This window comes from Aegilops tauschii, chromosome 7 (assembly GCF_002575655.3).
Source record: "Aegilops tauschii subsp. strangulata cultivar AL8/78 chromosome 7, Aet v6.0, whole genome shotgun sequence".
In the NCBI taxonomy this organism is placed as follows: Eukaryota; Viridiplantae; Streptophyta; class Magnoliopsida; order Poales; family Poaceae; genus Aegilops; species Aegilops tauschii.
The window spans coordinates 459,701,274-459,716,545 of NC_053041.3; the positions used below are offsets into that span (position 1 = coordinate 459,701,274).

The window sequence follows — 15,272 nt, forward strand, 5'->3', positions numbered from 1 at the left end:
GAGGTGACGACGATGATATTGCAGGCAACCTCGACAGTGTCCTTTCCTCGGCGGTGTGTGTCGGTCTTGTGGGTACTAGGTCGGCCGGGTGCCTTCTCTGTAGGCATGTTGTAACGGTTTTCGCCCGGGTTTCCGTTAATTAACCGGACAATTCTCTTATTCTTAATCAATGAAAATGGCAAGTCTTTTGCCTTGTTTAAACAAAAACTAATATGGGATCAACAATGTGCAAGTTGATTGATTTTAATTTTTGGGTCAGTCGACTCACACAAATTTTAGCCGATTTGTTCTTTGCGCTGGCCTAAGGGCATGTCCAAGCTGACGTGTAAATCGGACACCGCACCCGTCTACAGATAGGGAGGACTAATACGCGGACACTGATGAGCCGGGCATAATATAGCCGAGAAAGCAAACAGCCTTCTTCTCGGCAACATTGTAGGCAACAGTGTGCCTGGTAGGAGGATCACCACCTCTTTCGACATAGTACTTGGCTTCATGAGGGCTGTCCTGGACCTTAACAGCATAGTGATGCGGCAAGTCCATTTGGAATATTTTCAAATGCAGCCCTGGTGTAGACGCTCGCTGCTTGTTTTTTTCCAAGATTGAATTGGTTTTCAGGAGTTTTTTTTTTAAGATGCACTTGCCCAGCGAACTGAAGGCCTTATAGCGTTTACAAACCGAAGTCGCAAATACAGCAAATAAAGATAAAAAGGTTCGATACAAGCCACGACGGGCTATGGCATGAAGCCAAAATAGATACCACACAATAATTGACAAACTGACAATCATGGAGGGTCGGACTCCGCAAGGAGTTGCTCAGGAGGAAACGAAGCAAGATCTTTCTGAGCTTCATCCATACACACTCTGTCTATCTGTTGATCAATTCTAGTGAAAAAGGAAAGCAGGGGAGCTCTTGTACTGATTACTATACTCATTTTAAAAGGCATTCATATTAACATCAGAATGATAGCACAGGAATCACTAGTAGCAAATAAGATACGAGACCGTACCATCAAGATGATTCTCACACCATCATAATGAGCATTGAGCAGACACTTACGATAGGTGGACGAAACACAGACACGGTAACTACGCAGGATCCTTGCAAACCATTAGAACGAATGCTTTGCAGAGATCGCACAAAACTACGGTGGACTACATGCCATCATCCATTGGCTCCAGCCTTCCCGGTGCCATGGGTTTTACCTCTGACGTAGGACCCACTGCCATCGTCTGGTACACCGAAGTAGGATTGCTGAGCAGGCTGCATTGGGTGGCTGTAGGTCAGCGACTGAGCATGCACGGGCATGGCAACATGCTGGTGCTGCTGGGGGTATGCCTGGGACAGTGAGCTTTGCGATTGCGGAAGCAAGGAATGGTACTGCAGCTGCTCATGATGTTGATAAGGGTAATGTGGCTGTGGAATCCGCGCCTGCTGGAGGTTACCTTGAGAACACGGATCCCATTCTGGTAAGTCGTCGTCGTCGCCATCGGTGTTCAAGGGCTGGGCTGCAGCAGATCTGTTACCATACTTGCGAATCAATTCTCTCACTCGGTCTGTTCGGGGAGAAGTGTGCGGTAGATGCTGATGGCTCCTGTAACTCTGTGGCACTGTCACATTGGCAGCCGAGTTTGAGACGCTAACGAAATTGTATTCAGGTAGGTCATCATCATCCCTAACAACACCAGAACCAAAGCCAGGAGGAACATCGGCGGTTACAACTTCCTGATGAGAAGCATTGGAAGAGCGAGATGATGGCTGGGAGATCATGGGCATAGCTGAACCAGAAGTGGCAGCCTGCCTCTTGGAGTCATCTTGCCTGTTGGGCACCCTAGATGAGGCATGGGGTCTTCGCCACACGACGACTCCGATGATAGATGTTCCAGGCACAGTAAAACTACCCGAGTGCTCCTTTGGCAGGTGGTCAGCAAGCATCTGAGCTGCCTTCCCTTGAGAAGGACAGAAGTACAACTCCACCCCTTCAGAAGGCTTCACTAGCCCTACTCTCTCATCTGCTATATATGAGTCAATAGTCTGCAGAAGAACGGTAGATTGTTAGCAAATCAGGAGCTGTGTGACAATGCTAAGCTTTGACTCAAGAGCAAATACTTGAGAGATAGTAGGGGAACCTTTAAGAGATGATGTCGACCACTCTCAAGAGAGCCCTCCTTCCAACGTAACTTTTTTTTTGACGAAAAACAGCCTTAGTGCTGATTTCATTCCAATAAGAGAAAGGCCAAGACGGCCGTGTTACAAGGTCCAGAAGCGTTAGGAATTAGATATATACAACTGAAAGGTTAGAGGAGTTAGCTGGCCTAGGGCCGGCTAAGCTACGGTAGCGCCATAGCTAGTCCGGCGGCATCCACATCGCTCTGACGAGGCCGGCCGTGCACCATAGTCGGAGCTCCTCGTTGATCAGGGAGCAGACCTCAGTGATCGCCGAGGCTCGGTGCTCAAAAATCCTGGCGTTTCTCTCCTTCCAAACGTGCCACCAGGCGCAAATGACGAGGCAGTTGACCTTCATTCTTTCCTGCTTCGAGAGGCTTCGAACTGAGCTGTACCACCAATCTTCAAGGGAGGGCTCGTCGGCTCTTGGCGGGGTGATTTGTGCATGGAACCGCTGTAAGATCATCTGCCATAGCAAGCGGGTGTACTGGCATTGAGCAAAAAGGTGTAGGGCAGTCTCTGGTTGCAGCTGGCACAAAGTGCAGGTTGGGGTGTGAGGCCAGTTCTTCTTCGCGAGCTGATCTGCTGTATTGCAACGCCCTTGGATTGCAAGCCAAGCGTGCATTTGGCACTTGGGAGGCGTCCGCGACGACCAGATTAGCATATTGTGGTTGGTTCTGATTCTCCCTTGAAACAGCATTTGATAGGCCGTCCGGGCCGAGTATTGCCCATCAGCCGTCCACTTCCACCGGATGTCGTCAGGTTGAGTTGGGGAGAGGTTTACTTGTGCCGTGATATTCCAGACGCGCACATAGTCAGCCAAGACTTGAGCGGTCGGATTTTCCTTGATGCATGTGATCCACTTCCGGTCAGCAAGCGCCGTCATCAGCGATAGATTGTGCCCTCTGCTATGTGAGTACAGCTGGGGGAAAAGTTCTCTCAGCGGTGTACCCTGCCACCAATGACTATGCCAGAATGAGATGGTGGCTCCCGATCCAATGGTGATCACCGTGCTCGCAATGAAGATGCTGTAGGATAGCTTATCCGATGGGAAAGGCAGCCCTGTCCATGGCTTGTCTGGAAACTTGGCCTGCTGCCAGAGCCAGCGAGTGCGCAGCACCGCGCCGTGGTACTCGAGGTTCGAGATGCCCAGCCTTCCAACGTAACTCAGTTATCTGTAAAACAAGTGACAGATACTCAATGTAAGAAAAAACAATATTGTCAGGAGCAAAACTCAAGAGTAGCCAGAAAGGTGTGAAATAGGTACAGGTTACCCGAAATATTCGATATTTGAATTCAGTACAATGTGAACAGGGCAGTCTGCCAAAAGTCTAAATAGTACCAGTAGTTTATTTGTTATTCAAATTCACACAAAATATGGATGATAATATGAGCATACAGATTCCAGGAGGGTGGTAACAGCCTCAACAAGGTTCAGTGAGATTTTCAATTTAGTGCTTAAGTATGTTCAGTTGTTCACTAAGAGAAAATCATGATATTATGATGAATAATTATGTTGCATGTGGTGTAAACTAACACAAATATCAAATCTGACGGGATTTGGGAGCGATCACAGAAAAGCCTGTGAAAGCACGAGTTTGCCTCACGCAATAGAATTATAATTCAAATACGCGGTCCTGCGTGCAGTTGCAGTTGCCATGATAAACTATCATATTGGAAGAGCGCAAGATCACATTGCATGCACCACGATACACTTCAAGAGTAATGCTAAACATGCATAAATATTCTTATCAGGGCCTTCCCTTTCCTTTCTTTTCTTGTCCAATGTTTATTCTCCCGGTCGCTTTGCAATATCATACTGTTGGTAAGAGCACCCTAACAGTATCGTAAGAAGATGCTTAAGTTCAGTATGTCAAAGCTCAAAGAAATCTATTTGTTTTACTATATAAAAATCTATCTGCACCTTTGTTAACCGTACACAGGTAAAGTAAATGGTTCAATATAGCACTGATCTAACAGTAAATGTACCAAATGTCACAATGTAGAAGTATCAAACTATTAACTAACTATACGATGACTAGGTGACTAGGTCTATCCATGGCTTGCTTCTATTGATCTGTTGCAGGAAACTCAGTTGTGTACACTATGAAGTCCACGGCTTATCATATGAAAAGATTATGAAATTCGCAGTACCAGACAATACTGCAACTGCAACATATGTTGAGAAAAAAAATCCCTACATGGATCATGAAAGCGCTTCCTAGTAGTATATGATATTTTTTTTGTGAGGGTACAAGATATACGCACACAAACATTCACAGTTTCACACCACCACACCTACGCACAAGTGTGGGTCTCCCACACATGCTGGCATGCGCTATCCGATATAACATGAGGATGCACCCTGAATAAATATGGCACACCCTGTCAATTCTAAGGTCTGAACCCAGGTGGGTTGGAACGAACAATCTCGCTCCCACCACTAGACCACAGGCTCATATCACGGTCTGCCACGTTAGCTTCAAATGCACTAACTAACGGTGGCATTTAATCTTCCATTTTATGGCATCCCAGGGCCTAGACTGTGAACGGGTACACTGTGAGTTCACATGATACAGAAAATTCAGTTTATGCAGCTATGATGTAACCACAACGAAACACACTCAAGAGCACATGTTTTCGCTGGGTCCTTACAATCAATTATTATCCTGTCAAAGCGACAAACACACCTGTTTGCAAGGCAACAAGTGCAAGAATGTGTATATGCCAGTAACAGAAAGGGTATAATCCAATTGCCAATTTTAATTAACAACTTAGTCATCAAACCAACAATAGCATATATGAAACCACACACAGAAATAATAGTTACCGTTATGGTACGGCTCCTGGATTTAGGAAGCTGTTCAAGAAATTCTTCAAAAGCACTGAGGCTCACTCTTCCCTTGATTTCAAGAAAGCGGCGCCACTCATTTGTAGATGGCTTTTTACCACTGCAAAAGAGAAGCAACATGACAGTGAAATAAGGATGCCGCCAAAACATTGAGATGCACGCTAGGACATGTGATGATCTACATAATGAAATTGTCTGTTGTTCGTTAAAATTCGTTAAAATTGTTGAAATTACAAATGAAAGTACTTCTTGTAGTTAACTGGGCATCTCAAAGAAAGGTTAATCATGCATGAGTATCATAAGCAAGGTAGATGAAACAAACCTTTTGAAGATAGCAACAATATTTGTGAGTGAAGACAAACTAAGCTCAATTGTTCCCTCCCATATGATGTCATGTGTCAGCACAGCATCAGGAGTTATCTTACACTGCATAGTAGATTCAGGAATCGAGACGTTAACAGTATCTGATTTTTCAGCATCCACCACTTCAGGGGGGGATTTGACTAACACACCTCCCTTTGGTTCTTCAACTGGATCCAAAACTGGAACTGATTTGTTTATGGGTGATTCTAACTTGGATTCACAATAACCTCTTTGAGACGGCACATCAGAATGAAATTGGAATTCTGATACGGCGGCCTTGTCTATGGTTATGGGAACATTTGCTGACTTAGCTTTGTCAGCTTTGTTAGTATTAGGATCATCTTGCAGGGCTCCAATGGACTGATCTTTAGAATGTGGTCCTGAATCAAGGACCTGCATGAATTCATCCAGTGAAATGATCAGCGGAAGATTCTCCATAACCTTCAAGTCATCAACCATTGGTTCTAGCATGAGATCATTTTTCTCATTTGCTGGATATTCTAAATTGCTTGATGTGTTGCTGTTCCATGTCCCAACTACATCTTGCACACTGTTGTCCGATTCCTTGGTCACCCAGGGTACACTTGCTTTATCGTCAGATTTGGTCTTAACTGCAACAGGTTCTGATGGAACATAAGAAAGTGAATCACCACCAAGCCCAACTTCTACCGGAAAAACATCAGTTTCTTCCACCTCAACTTGAAATTCTCCCTTGTGTGTTTTCCTCACCAAGCGTCTAACGTCCACTTCTCTACCAGGAAGAACAACCATTTTTGCAAGCTCTTCAGCTTTAGCCATCCGCCACTCTGAAAGCTCCTTTGAAGCAAGTTCTTCAATGGTCATCGCACATAGGCATTTAGGTGTTATTTCTCCAGACAAGACTCGTTTCCTCAGCCCAGGATTGTTTTTATCTTTCAGATTAAACACAAGTGATCTACCTTTCTCCTTGTATTTCTTATTAACTCCCTCAAATAATTTGAACAGCTCCTCTTCAATTATGATTTATGAATGCTAACCTTTGGGCCTTGTGAATCCTGACCTTCTTTTCTTCTATTACCTCATCCATGGTAGTTCCTCTTTTAGACTCCGGGCCAATTTGAGATAAATTAACTCCAGTTTGAACATCAGACATCCTGGCCCTTTTTGGATTTGGTTGTGACATGGATTCAGAAGCTCCAAGAACAATGTGGGGAGTCCAGCAAACCCCATCACCTTGCAAAAGATCATCTAAAGAAACAGCACTATTGCCCAATACTTTGTTTCCCAAGGGAACATGTTCTGTTTGTAGCTGCATACATAACATGCCACCGTGTTCACTTCTGATAGCAGCAACCTTTGTGACATTATCATCATCATCTTTACCTGCAACCTGGAATACGGCTGTGATTCCTTGCATTGTACCACCGTCTGCCTGCCTGTTGTCACCAGCTGATCCCACAAGTGACACATTTCCAGAAGATTGCTGGTCAGAATCTGTACTCAAGGCAGCAGCCAGAGCCTCCCTGAATTTCGATCTCACAGACTCAGACAACTGCGGATGAGCCTTCGGCGGCAGTTCCTTCTGAACAGAACGCTTGCCAGCAGACAACTGCGATGGTGGCGACTTGAGCATCTGGACCTTCGGCGACATCGCCATCTTCTTGACCACCGAGGGCGGCGGCGGCGCAACCATCCCCGGATGACCCGCTTGAACACGCAGCACATGTTGTGGCGGACTCAACGACACCCTGCTCAAAGGCCTCGCCCCGGTGAGGTCCGCGCTGGGCCTGGGCACGCCAACCTGCGCAGGGTGCTGGCTCATGGGCACGATCAAGTAGGAGCTGGCCGGCGCCCGCGCGCCCCAGTTGCCAGCGGGGTACGGGACCTGCGCGGACCGGTGCGCAGCCGAAGGCAATTGCGGCTGTGGCGCCCGCCCCTGCTTCGTGAGCTCCATCGCGCTGCTGCAGACACCAGGCACACGCACGCGCCGAAAGGTGAGACCAGTCCATGGCGGAAGGGAGAGTTAGCTAGGGTTGTTCTAGCACGCCGTGCGAACGAACTGCTCGGCGAGGAAAAACGGCGCGTGGGTGCGCAATGCGGGTTTCTCGGAGAGCTCACCTCGGTGCCGTCGGAGCGAGGCGGTGCAGAGGCCGGAGGGCGGCGGTGGCGGAGCGGAGGCTTGGTGGAGGGCCTGGGTGGTGGGGTCCGTGGTAGGGTTCGAGGATTTGGGGGTTTTGCGCTTCTGGGCGCGGTGGGGACGAAGGAGACGCCGGTGAAGGTGAAGGGTGCCTCCGCAGCACGCCGGCACGCGTGGGTGCGGCGTGGGCAAAATGCTGGTTGCTGGGCCTTGGAAGCCATCGCTTTGAGCCCGCGAATGTGCAAGATTTGTTGTTTTAGCCCACGAATGTGCAAGTGTCGTGATTATTGAGTTTTTTTTTCTTCTTTTTCCCGGGGGACGTGATTATTGAGTTGGGCTTCCTGAGTAAACTTCCTCCACCTTCGCTTGTCTCTGTCGCTCGGCCCTCTCAGTCTGACTTATAAGAATCCCTTTTTTTTGGCAGTAACTGAGTTATAAGAATCTGCAGGAGGCAATGGGCAATGTGGCTTCTCGTTTTGCCTTTTTACGTGAGACGAGTACGTGATGAAGTAGTTCACGCAACATACGTACAAACGAAACGATCTTACCTAATCACTCGCAACAACCAACAACAAACCAGATATTAGCAGCAGTTTAGCATATGACTCCCTCCCCTTGACTTCAGAGTTGAGATAAAATCGCCGCCTATGTCCCCACCCCACACACCGCGCGTGCTACATCGGAGTATATTTTTAACCACGCATCACCCACTCCCGACGGTCAACCCGCCCGGCCCGCCCGGCTCGCCGCGGCCGGCGGCCGTCGCCGTCGCGCGGTGCCGTCGATTTGATTAACCGCGCGTCTTCACTGACGTACGTCGATCAGTTTAGCTACAGCGTGCAGACCAACGACGGTCCAACCAGCCCTCAATGCGGGGCGGGCGGGGCGGGCCGTCGTTGCTGCCGCCACGCGCGGCACGGCCGATGAGTCTAGTTGGGGAGGTTGGTTGGTTGGTTGCTACTTGCTAGCCGTGCCTGTCTCCCACTTGGCCCGATCGAGTCGCTGTAGCCCGGTCTCCGGGGTACGCTGGAATGCAGCTGCGTGATGTCCACGGGCCACCCTCGAAGGAGAGACGTATGTGCCGCCGGGATCCGCGCTGCTTCGTACGTGGACGAACGACGCTCGACCTCCAGTCCATCAGGCCAATAATCCGTCGGCAGATTTGGGTGCTGCTACTAGTCGCGGTTGAGGTGACTGACTCCGGAGGCGCCACCGCGGTCCACGCATGCATTGCATGGGGTCAATCGGGGCGTGCTCGCTCGGGTGCTTCTGCTGTCAAGCTTCTCTCGGCGTCTAACGTAACACCTGCATGGCTAGAAGCTAAGGCTCCATGTAAGCACAGATTAGAGTATAAATTTCGATTTCCTTTTTAAGAAAAATCGATTTGAACCAGGTATGCTCGACACCTGTGATGCAGTACATGCTGAAACGTGAATTATTTTCTGCACGGGCTTTGAACAAGATTTTGAAAAGCACCTACTTTACCCTTTCAACCACGTGTTAGCACTTTCTCGCAAAAAAAAAAAAACCACGTGTTAGCACTTGAAGTGGTTCATACGTGATAACCCCACAAGTAAGGGCAATGTAACATTCTCTCCTTGATCAGAAGTCAAGCTTGGTAACATGCCGCCTAACCGCTAGCTTCCTATCAAAAGACACAGCAGCCTCCTCCCCTAAAAAATTAGGGTTCCTTGGCCTCCCGTCGTCGCCGTCGCCGGCCCGCCTCGTCTCCGCTGGCCTTAGGGTCATGGGTGCGGTGGATCTCGGCCCTTGTCGGTGGGAGAGCTCTGTCCTTATACTCCCTCATTCCGGAAAAGCTTATCCCTTAAATGGATGTATCTAGTCTAGATACATCCATTTGAGGGACAAACTTTTTCGGACGGAGAAAGTATGTGTTTTTGAGTTTCGTTAGGGTTCCTGTCCTGCTCGGGAAGATGAGATGGTAGTGGCTCCCTGAAGATGGAATAAAGTTTTGTTGCCAAAAAAACTAAAACAAGTTTTGCCCAGCTCCGGCAAGGGAGGGGCGATGACGGCGGCACGCCTTCGGCTCGCTTCAGTGCTTGTAGTCGTCGCTACGTGGTATACGGATTTGGATGTAATTTTTATTATTTCTAGTGTTCGTTATACTGCCATGATTGAAGATGAATAGCTCGAAAGTTTTTTCGCCAAAAAAAACTAAAACAAGTTTTGCCTGGCTCCAGCAAGGATGACGGCGCGCGGCGCGCCTTCGGCTCGCTTCAGTGCTTGTAATCGTCGCTAGGTGGAATACGGATTTGGGTAATTTTTTATTATTTCTAGTGTTCGTTATACTGCCATGATTGAAGATGGATAGCTCGAAAGTTTTTCGCCAAAAAAAACTAAAACAAGTTTTGCCCGGCTCCGGCAAGGATGACGGCGGCGCGTCTTCGGCTCGCTCCAGTGTTTGTAGTCGTCGCTAGGTGATATACAGATTTGGATGTAATTTTTATTATTTCTAGTGTTCGTTATACTGCCATGAATGAAGATGAATAGCTCGAAAGCTTTTTTGCCAAAAGAAAACTAAAACAAGCAGTTTTGCCCGGCTCCGGCAAGGATGACGGCGGAGCGCTTTTGGCTCGCTTCAGTGCTTGTAGTCGTCGCTAGGTGGTATACGGATTTGGATGTAATTTTTATTATTTTTAGTGTTCGTTATACTGCCATGATTGAAGATGAATAGCTCAAGTTTTTTCGCAAAAAGAAAAACTAAAACAAGTTTTGCTCGGCTCCGGCGAGGGAGGGGCCATGACGGCGGCGCGCCTTCGGCTCGCTTTAGTGCTTGTAGTCGTCACTAAGTGGTATACGAATTTGGATGTATTTTTTATTATTTCTAGTGTTCGTTATACTGCTATGATTGAAGATGAATAGCTCGAAAGTTTTTTCGCAAAAAAAACAAACTAAAACAAGTTTTGCCTGGCTCCGGCGAGGGAGGGGCGATGATGACGGCGCGCCTTCGGCTCGCTTCAGTGCTTGTAGTCGTCGCTAGGTAGTATACGGATTTGGATGTAATTTTTATTATTTCTAGTGTTCGGTATACTGCCATGATTGAAGATGAATAGCTCGAAAGTTTTTTTGCAAAAAAAATAACTAAAACAAGTTTTGCCCGGCTCCGAGGAGGGAGGGGCAATGACGGCGGCGCGCCTTCGGCTCGCTTCAGTGCTTGTAGTCGTTAGGTGGTATACGGATTTAGATGTAATTTTTATTATTTTTGGTGTTCGGTATACTGCCAGGATTGAAGATGAATAGCTCGAACGTTTTTCGCAACAAAATATAACTAAAACAAGTTTTGCCCGGCTCCGACGAGGGAGGGGCGATGACGGCGGCGCGCCTTCGTCTCGCTTCAGTGCTTGTAGTCGTCGTTAGGTGGTATACGGATTTGGATGTAATTTTTATTATTTCTAGTGTTTGTTATACTGCCATGATTGAAGATGGATAGCTTGAAAGTTTTTTCGAAAAAAAAAAGTAAAACAAAGTTTTATCCGGCTCCCGTGAGGGAGGTGTGATGACGACGGCGCGCCTTCGGCTCGCTTCAGTGATTACAGTAGTCGCTAGGTGGTCTATAAATCTGGGTGTAATTTTTATTATTTCTGATGTTCGTTGTATTTTCATGCTTTAAGATGAATAGATCAGATGTTTTTCGAAAAAGAAAACTAGGACATGTCCAACATGGCAGCAGCTGACTTTTTTTAATAATAAACTCAGATGTTCATGTATACACATACACTCACTCTCTATGAGGACATGTAGGCACATCCGACCCCTACAAGCACATTCGAGATTGAACATGCGTGTGAATTAAGAATCTAGAAAAACGCGAGCAGTGTGAAGTTTAGGACTTAACTCTACTGGGTAAAAGTCACCACAAAGAAACTGACCAGATGAGCTTCGGTCGGTTCACATAGCAGCAGCTTGAAGAAAGAATCGGGTTGAAAGTGGCAGGTGTGTTTCGACCTGTGAATAATAATAGAGTTTATCTACACTCCGGCTAAATACACGGAGGTATATTCGCCGGACATCTTTTATTAGTGGGTGCACGGCTCACGCGTGGTTGCCACCGACCGCGTACGCAACCTGTAATGTACGTTGCCGTGTGCCATTCCATCGGCCACGCTCCTGCATCACCGCGTGCCAAATCGCCACGGTCGGTCCGGTCATGGCTCCGATGCAGTTGCAACTACCACCGGATACAGCAAACGCGCGCGCGCGCGTGCGTCGACGCGCAAACGAATCAGCGCGCGACGCCATCGAGATGGATCCGCACGAAACCTCCCGGCCGGCCGGGGCAAAACATCGACCGGCCTCGTCCCGCGACGGCGACGCGCACCGGCGCCGACAGGATCGCGCCCGACCCGCGGCCCGCCGATCCACCGTGCCGGGGCCAAACTCTTGGACGTGCGCAGGTTCTCCGTCTATGCCCAGCCCACGCCGAGAGCGTGCCGTGCGCTCGGCCCCATGCTCTGTCGCCGTTGCTGTTTCGCTCTGAGGCCTCTGTCTTCTTGCGTGTTACGCGGCAGACAGCGCGAGGCTGCAACAGGACGGCGCCCTACGGTTTCCTCAACATGATTACGTACTACTACCCTTTTTGTCTACTCTACTACTAGCCTTGCTTGTGACGGAGCAGTACACTTGTAGCCTTTTTGTCTCGGACATGGACAGTTAGTTGCCTACTATGAAATTCCTTTATCATCTTCACTTTTTGTCTAGGATCAGGACCATCTGGCTTCTGGTCGATCGGTCCAATAGGTGCCTAGCAGCGGGATCGGTTCTTAATGTTGGCACACGAGAACATGGTCCCGGATCGTGTTCCAGGACAATGCACACGCTCTCCGCCTACACACTTTGGACAAGAGCATGCATGGTTACCGAGCTGTATATGCTCTAATTACCAACTATTCACGCTAAGCTAAAGTTACCAGGGTGTTCATGTTACCGTTACCAACATGTCAACTACTCCCTCTGTAAACTAATATAAAAACGTTTAGATCACTACATTAGTATTCTAAACGCTCTTATATTAGTTTATGGAGGAAGTACTATGTACTCCCTCTGTCCCATAATATAAAAGCGTTTTTTATACTAGTGCAGTGTAAAAAAAACACTCTTATATTATGGGACGGGGTAGTAGTTATCAAACTCTTCATGTTATAGTTACCAACATGAGACAACTATATTTATGAGATGTCGATGTTACAATTGTCCAGCGTGCTAGGTCACAGTCGCCATCATAGTAGCGACGTAGTGACATGGGTGAATGCGGCATGAATTAGTTTTAGAATAGATAACAACCCACATAATATTGTGTGATACCAATATGTGAATATTATGGGTAACTCTTATAGTACCGGGTCATAACTTCTAAGCTAAAAATACATTGAAACATTGTGAACACGTTTTTGTTTTCATGCCTGGTAACTTCGGTGTATACGTGTCGATAACTTACATACTACAGCTTGATAACTTTTAACCTAAAACAAGTCGCCGGAACATAGCAGCATGGATCTACTTTTCAAGATCTTGTCGTGACGAAATTAATGATGAAAATGGGATTTTAGTTGGATCAACAATTTGAGCTCCAAACTATTTTGAATTTTTTTAATTGAGGAGAACGTTTAATGCATGTATATAATGAGTGATGGTGCCAAAATTTTAATGCATGTATGTAATGGGTGTTCGTCCTGCGAAAATAGTGGTTAAAAACTATTTTGAATTTTGTAGTTATTATTGAGCATGTACGTAACTGTAGTTCAATTTTTAGCTACAAACTATTTTAATTTTTGTAGTTATCAGGCTGATCATATTATCGCCACGATGAATTTATGGCAGCAACCCCCTCATTACATAATGCACCCTCATATAGTTAGCAGGCTGCTCATGTTGTCGTCGCGCCAACACGTCGGGGCCTTCGCCATGACATAGTCGGACTAGCACCCTTCGGGATGCATTGACTGAGCTGATAATCGCACCGTCCTAGCGGGACAAATTTGCCACCCAAGGAATGTCGACCTTTAGCCTCATCCAATGAAATTAATAGTATAGCTATTTTGGTACCCAGACAATATTCTGAAGTACGCATCTACAAAAAATGTCACACATATTCATTTTATTTTCAAAATGGAGGCGAAATTTTTGCCGGTGAGAGCATCTACAATAGCACGTCTAAACGGACTGTATGGCCATTTTGCACGATAAGACCTAGAAACTGGCGTCCAACAGCTCGTCTAAACAGACATGCAAATTTACACATTGTCCAAATCGGCCTCGACCACGTCCACGGGGTGGACGATGTGAAGGTGTCGTCCAAAGCCCAACCGAAGGCCAGGTTTCTCCTTCCCGCTGAGACCAGGAAGAGGCACGCCACCCATCGCGTGGACGCCGTCAAGAGGTTGAATTGTTGAAAATATAGCCATTGAAAATATAGTGGTTTGAAAAATGGACGTTAGCACTGCAACTATGTTTGAATTCTGTTAAAATGGCAGTTGAATTGGTAGTTACAAAATAATATTATAAAATATAGAAGAGAGGATATAGAACTTCTGTATATATAGACGTTCTGCTGCAAATTTGAACGTGTATATCAGCGAAGCTTTATAGACCATCATCTATATGAACATCTAGACATTGGAATATACAGATGCTATTGAAGATTCTCTGAAAAGCTCAGAATAATCAATCACAATTCACAAGCACTAGCTAGAATTTACTATCCCAGAAAGTAAAACATTGGAATATACAGATGCTAGTTTGGAAGTGGCCCAAGAAGCTCGAGTCGAGCGGAGGCCACGCTTGCGTCAGACTAGCCACAATGGGTAGTAACATAGACTAGTAACATGCCCATGTTACTAGTCTATGTTATTACCTCTATAGTGGTGAGTAACATATGTGTAGTAACATGCAACACTTCATTTATTAGCCAATAGACACATCTTGCATTGATATGTGTGATGTTACTCATACTAGTAGTAACTAGCTATGTTACCACTTTTATCTCTTTCTTCATTTATTACATGTCACATCATCTATTTAACCTAAATATGTGTGATGTTACTATTACCTATGTTACTCCCATTGTGGGAAGTCTGAGGACCAGCCCCCAGGCCAGCGAGACACAACAGCAGGGTCCCCCGGCTACGCGAGGTCAGCCAGTAGAGCAGTCAACTAACTGAACTGTAGCTGCAGCAACAGAGCCGGCAAATTCGAAAGGCTAGTGCGCCGTCGTCCACACGAATGAGCGAGGTGAACGCCGCTGAAAAGGCGCCACTTAATTGGGCGGTTTGGGGCGTCGGTACCAGTGATTTTCAGCGTAATCGCCGTCCCCGGACCTGGACGGCCAGACCAGCCGTGCCGCCGCCCGGCTACCACAGCATCCGGCCACTAAAAAGGGGATATAAGATCGGCGACTCCGGTGATGTCTCACCTTGTTACCGACCATCACGGTAGGTACTACTTGACGATGAGGTTTCGCTCATCGTCTCGCGCTCGCACGGTGGTGCGTCCTGAACAGTGCCTCGGAAAACTTTTTGACATATCTGAAGATTCCGTGTGGACTGACGTCTTTTCAGTGGTAGCTGAAAATCTCATAGCCAGCCCGTGCGTACCACGGTGCACGGGGCCTACAAAACAGTTGCGAGCTGTCCGGCTGATCCACTGGGACGAGCGAGCGATCCATGGGCGTGAGGTAACGTGCGCCAGGGAACGGAGAAAGAGAGGTCCAACCACATGGCTTCAATTCCCGTCGAGATCACCACCGGCGCTTTCCAAGC

General features: G+C 47.2%; 1 pseudogene; it reads right to left on the reverse strand.

The window, feature by feature from the left end:
• Positions 1-607: 607 nt before the first annotated feature.
• Positions 608-8,176, reverse strand: LOC109765580 (uncharacterized; annotated as a pseudogene).
• Between the last annotated feature and the right edge of the window lie 7,096 nt (positions 8,177-15,272).